The sequence below is a fragment of the Phalaenopsis equestris genome, unplaced genomic scaffold (assembly GCF_001263595.1).
Source record: "Phalaenopsis equestris unplaced genomic scaffold, ASM126359v1 Scaffold200497, whole genome shotgun sequence".
Taxonomy (NCBI): domain Eukaryota; kingdom Viridiplantae; phylum Streptophyta; class Magnoliopsida; order Asparagales; family Orchidaceae; genus Phalaenopsis; species Phalaenopsis equestris.
In genome coordinates, this window is record NW_018220314.1 from 41452 (window position 1) to 48065 (window position 6614).

The following is a 6614-nucleotide window of genomic DNA, read 5'->3' on the forward strand; positions in this document are numbered from 1 at the left end:
TGCTTCATAAATAAGAAAATAGATTTTGATGATAAGTGTATCTAGATATTAACGAAAAAGAAAGAAAATAAATTATTTTCTATTAAAGATCACAGAACAATAAAGGTAAACATTTTAGAAGGACAAACATGTGTATTTAAGTTATCTTCTCATCTATTCAAATTTTTTTCCAATATAATTCCATGAATGTTCATGTGTTGAAATGTCTTGGCTTTATTCCTATGAAGAACATTTTTTAATCTTTATCAAGAACTTAATGATCATTTTTTTAAAATAATATTAGATATTTTCCTCCTTCACATTAAAAATTATCATCATTTATTTTATAGGTAATGAATCATAAACATTAGATTCATAATAATATGAATATGTGCCATCTAAGAACTAGTTTCTATTATAAAATCGTGGTCTAGAATAGATACCTATAAAATTTAATCGGTGATAATGCATTATCAACCATAAACAAGTTTAAAAGGAATTTCTTATAGATATGTTTATGTTGAATTGATTATATTTCGGAAAAAGTTATATTTGCTTAATTTTTTCATTGTTAATTTCATTCATCTTAAAGCTGCTTTTTATGCTAAACTTGTTGAATAAAAATTTCCTTAAACTTAGTTGAAAGTTGCATGAAGAGTTACTTATTTTGTATAGCTCACATTCATGTTAACTTTTATTTTCCTATTATTTTCTTAATCTTTTAATCTTAATTTATTTGATTTATATTGTTGGTATTTTATGAAACAAACAAAATGTCATCAAATATATTTTCTGCCTTTTAATATTCTAATAGATATGAATCTCACTATCTTCTCGTATACATTCTCATGCATCTATCAAGCACAATTTTGCCATATTTTTTTCATAAAAAAATTATTCCTTTCTTTTTTTTAAAATTGGTTATAATTATACATGCATTTCTTGATTTATTATTAGTACTTGTTTGAAGTTTAATTAAAAGTAGTCATTTATTGCTCAAGAGTTTTGATGTGTTACTATTAGATAAGCTAAACAAGAAATCATTACAATTTAATAAAAATATTATTTTATGATAGGTTAAATTGAATGAAGTTAAATATATCTTGCATTATCCAAGAATTATGTAAATTGTTATTTTGTTTTAAGTTTAGTGGTGACCAAGTTTCTTTACAGTTTAGATGAGATGCAGAGTTTGATATATAATTTTATGTATGTTGGATAGCCACACTTTTTTTTTGTGAAATTGGCCCTAGCTAACAAAAGAAATAATATTGTAAAAGTTAGAGTAGCCTCTTTGATAGATTGAAAATCTTTGAAGAATCTCTCGAGTGCCATTTGGCAAAAAAACTTTGAAAATTTTAAAAACTAGAGAAGAAGAGAGAGAGAGAGAGAGACACACACACACACACAGCTATATATATATATATGAACTCTTCGAAATGTGAGTTCAACTATAGAGATGTACAAATATGGAGTTTAAAGTGATTCAAAGTAATGTGAAGGCCATAGTAATAAAGTTAACAATCTGCATAACAAAGGACAAGTATTTGATGAGCTCAATGTATAATTAGTAGAATGATGCATCATAGCAAAAATTCTATCTTTGTGACAATTGATCTCATTTAGTCACAAAGGTATTAAAATGTTCAAGGTTGAACATCTTTGTAAAATTATGGATGATTTATATTTTCTTTTCTTTTTAAGATTAATGAACAAATTTTTAATTATGAAAATGAACAAATATTTTATTATTAAATTGAAAATATAAAATAAGGAGATTAATCCCTAAATAAAGAAATGAATATAAAGCATAAAATATAATTGTAAAATTAAGTAAAAAACATAAGGACCAGCCCCAAGATTGTTGAAAAACTACCCAATTAATCCCTAAAGAAAGAAATGAATATAAATCATAAAATATAATTGTAAAATTAAGTAAAAAATATAAGGACCAGCCCCAAGATTGTTGAAAAACTACCCATATTATAATCACAACGCATAAGGACCTATAATTGCTAAAGTTTTTGGTAAAGATATGAATTAGATAAGGGCTCTTCTTATACTATTTTTTTTCCTTATTTGTTCCCATCATTTATTTGATGATTTCATGAAATAGTTAGAAGTTTCCAACATAATGTTTTCTTCAATTAATTTTATTATATTAAATAAAGTTTTTATCTTTCTTTTTCCAAAGTAATCCTTAATAATTGAAGAGCTCAGAGGACATTCAATGTCATCTATATGAATATGTTCTAAATTAGAAGTAGGTGGTAAAGGAAATAGAAGATCGAAAAATTCCAAGTGAAACTAATATCATAAAAAAATTTATCTTAAATTTTGAAGTACTAGTGATATATCTGATAAATGTCATAATTAATTTAGGTTGAAATCCAAATTGAAGCAATTATGTAAGCAATCATTATAAATATTAGGATTTAATGATCATTTGCTATTTTTGGGAAGAGGCAATTAATGTTATATCTTATTCATAAATATAGAATTGCAAACTTTAACTTTATAAGACTTTATGATATATTATTGCAACTCAACAAAAAGTGACCCACCAAAAGAATAATTTGCTTTAATAATTTTTTTGATGGTTTACAATTGAGTTCTTTTTTCAAACATTTCCTAAAAAGTGAGAAATTAAAAATATATGACAAATTTGTCTAGTACACTAATGGATAATAACAAAAAGTTTAGTCCATTATGAAAAGAAAGAGACAAGGTTTCAATTGAATCTTTAAAGATGTTGAAGAAAAGTGACGACCGTTATTAATTTATGGTTAGCCTTAAATTACCAGAGTCAAGATGCAACATGATTTGTATATAGTAAACTTACAATAATATCAAATTGATGCACTATAAATAATTAATTATTTCTTTTTTCATGAATCTATTAGAGAATTGTGAAATGAATATTGTATGACTACTTATCAATTCATTTAAATTGTGGAGACTTTTGATTGGTGCAAGATAAAATTTTTATATTTTTTAAACCTGAATGTTGGAAACATAACTATCTTTATAGCATGAATAATACTTTTTAATTAAGGGATAGTAATAAATCAATATTAATTATGTATAAAAGGAAGTGGGTTGGGTGCAAAGCCCATTAAAGAAAGAGATATAGAAAAGGAAAATTTGATTGTCATGGGGGATTAAAATAAACGCATATATGTTTTTCTAAGAAACAGTAGTTGAGCTAATGATGTCAAGGACCGAAGCAAAGGTCTAGTTAATTGCATAAAGTATATCTCAACAAAAATAATAGACACAGTAAGGTATTGAGTTTGGTCAATTTTGAGAAAATATGAAAAAGATTTTGAGTTAAGTACTATTAATTCTAGAAATAACAATCCAATTTCTAACTATTTCATTTTATGTCCATCAAATTATAATTTTGCATAGTTCTAAAATGCTTTATTAAGGCAATTTCATTTTTCATTTTTTTAACGTTCTCCAATATTGCTACTTTTTTATTAAGTTTGAAAGGTAAATTAATTTTGCCTACAACAATCTTTTATAAGTCAATGTCATGTAATTTTTTTTAAAATAAAATTGTTTAATGACTTACTTGTGCATTTATCCCTTCAATCTCGTATCTTTTGCACACTTGTCCTTGAACGAGCTTCATGCTCACCAAAGTTTAACAATTCTTTAGTATAGCTCCTCACTAACACATGATGCATACATTATAGCTTTAATTGATAAAATGAAGTCTTGATTAGCTAGTAATTTTCTTTTTTAGTAATAAACTTGTTCTTGATGCTTATGATATGTTTTAAAAATATGAAATTAGCTTTAGATAAAGGTTTCATATGTTTGCTTGTTAAGTAAGTATAACTTAGAAGATAAAGAATCAAATTAGATTTTATGAATATGTTTAATTTGAACTCAACATTTATATTCTAACATCAATGTAATATAAACTTAAAAGTTATTTTTATGTATATATGAAATACAATTGAAATGTTAATAAGTAAATTACGATCATTAAAATTAGTTTGCTAATATTAGTTATAGTTTATACGCTTTATTAAGGATGAAAAAAATTAATCAGACATGCACTTGAGCGATAGAGAAATGTTTTTAAATAGTTATATAAACCTAATCAGGAAAGGAAATATTTATACTCAAAATATTATTAATTATATCAATTATCAATTTTTTCATACAATTAAAGGCAAATAGTAAATCAGTGGAGTTTAAAGATTAAAGAAACATAACAAATCTTTGAAGGTTGAGTGAATACTATTATTTCAAATTTATAGTCATGTTCAACTAAAAAGTAGTGTTGAATAAATTAATATTGTTTTACTTTAACAAGCATTTATGTTACCTTCTAATTTATTTATGTAATATATGTGGCTTATGTGACTTGGTGATATGATGTATCTCACAAATAATTTTGATAATTCATTAATGTATTTAATTAAGATATTAGGGCTAAGATCTCAAGAATTAAAGTGGTGGGGGAAAATAATTTATGTTATATATATTAGAATATTGATACTTTTAGATTCAAATGAACTTTAAGTAGTAGCTTCTAAGTATGTTTATGAATTTCTAGTATGATATTCACTTTGAATTTAGCAAATATAAACTAAAAACCTTCATCAAACCATATTTTTCTAACTTCAATTTGTTCTTTAAGTTTAGCTTTGCTAGTGTTAATGTGAAAGAGGATGCGGATTTTCATAAGAATAAAAACTCATTAGGATGTGTGTGTTGTGTGTGTGTGTGTGTGTGTAATGTGTCTATACACACACTCTCTCAAATCACATTTACATAAACCAAGATTTTATTTTTAAGGCCTATAAGCTAAAAATTCATGAAGATTATAACACTTGATCCACAACCCTTTAGTACGAAGAAGTTTTTCATGGCTATTCTGTTATAGGTTAGAAACCAAAGATGGCGATGAACATGAATTTACACTATTATATAGATGTATAATTTATTTTTTTAATTTTTTTAACTTTTAAATTGTGACAAGTAATATTTTGTAATGTAATTGAAATTATGCTGACATAAATCATTTTTTTGTGCATTTAACTATTTCATGTTGCTTGTAAATATGTTGTTGATCTGTTGATGGTCTTTGGCATGTGTTTCACTTTGTTGTAGTGTTATACAAATTGTGCATGTGTAAATATTTTATTTTTGTTTCTTGTTAATGTAAATATATGTTGATTCCATGGCATGCTTAAATGGTAGAAATCTGAATGATATCTTGGAAACAGGTGGATGGGAAAAGATTAGATATTTATTTGTTATAGCTTTGCAACTGACTAGTAAATAAAAAGGTTTTCAAATGGATTAATTCCCTCCTGAGAAAATATAATGGCATGCCAGTTTCATCACAAAATAGCAATTGAATAGTCATAATCATTAGTTTTATGATGCCTTTGTGATGGCCTTGCAACAATTTTCAATAAATCTAGCTACAATTTTTGACAAAATTGATGCAAAATTTTACACTCTAATTGTGATAGTAGTCCTCGTCCATATATCATAAACCTTCCAAGCTATCCTCGTGGTTAGTCACTTTCTTATTTATTTTTCAGAAAGAATGTGTAGTTATTGTGTTTATTTATCCCATAAGGATTTGATTATGACTCGCTCTTATGAATGGGATGTCAAGTCAAATGACACTAGAGTATCAACAAAACCAAACATTTTGCAAATCCATTTCAAGTAAGAGAAGAAATTTTTTTTAACTATACTTCAATTATTGTCAGCAATAGATAAGCAAAAAAGAAATTAAAAAAAGAAGTTAGTAGCAAACTTTGAGATTGTAAGCTCCATGGGGATTATAATTTTAGCAACATTATTTTTGTCATGGAATTCTATCACAACTTATTTTTTTTTTGTGGCCAATTTTTGGTGGTTCGCAATAGCAATGCAATGTATTAATGCTTATCTATCCCCAAGAAAAGTTGTTTTACACTAATCTAGTAGTGTGAGCAAACTTCCTCCTTTCTCCTACTGATTGAATGAGGACAATAGCATATACAAAAATTAACAAGACTATTGTTTTATAATAGAGTTGACACATCCAAAGCTATATAATTAAGGTAAATAGTTTAGGAACAATTAATGCATTTAAGAGAGATGTGATCTCTACCATTTTAGACCAAAGAGCTATGACGCCTCAAAAAATCTGAAGATCATGTGTTATCTGCCTAATACCCATCTGTGAAAATCATAAGAGGGTAAAACAACTTCCAACAAATGAGTAGGCCTAGCTGCAACCATGGAAGCTTTGGTTGTGATTGTGAAGAAATGAATTGAATACTTTATTTGGAAATTCAGATTCATGCTTATAAAGAAAATTTGAAGCTACTCTTAAATACATAGAAGCTATTTGGCTAGGGCTTCTAACATTTGGGATGTTCTTTTGGAGTTTTTTAATTGAGTTTACAATAACAAACAAATGAGCCATGAAGTTTATGTTTCTTCACTCAAGCAGTGTGAGCTAACATTTTGAAACTAAAGGTTTCTAAATCCTCAACAATGAGTTTGACTTCGCATATATGTAATGAGTGAGCGAAGAAGAGCAAAGAAGAACTTGCATCATCTGGACTTCCTCTATCCTCTAGTATTTACACTTTTTTTATATGTGGACATTA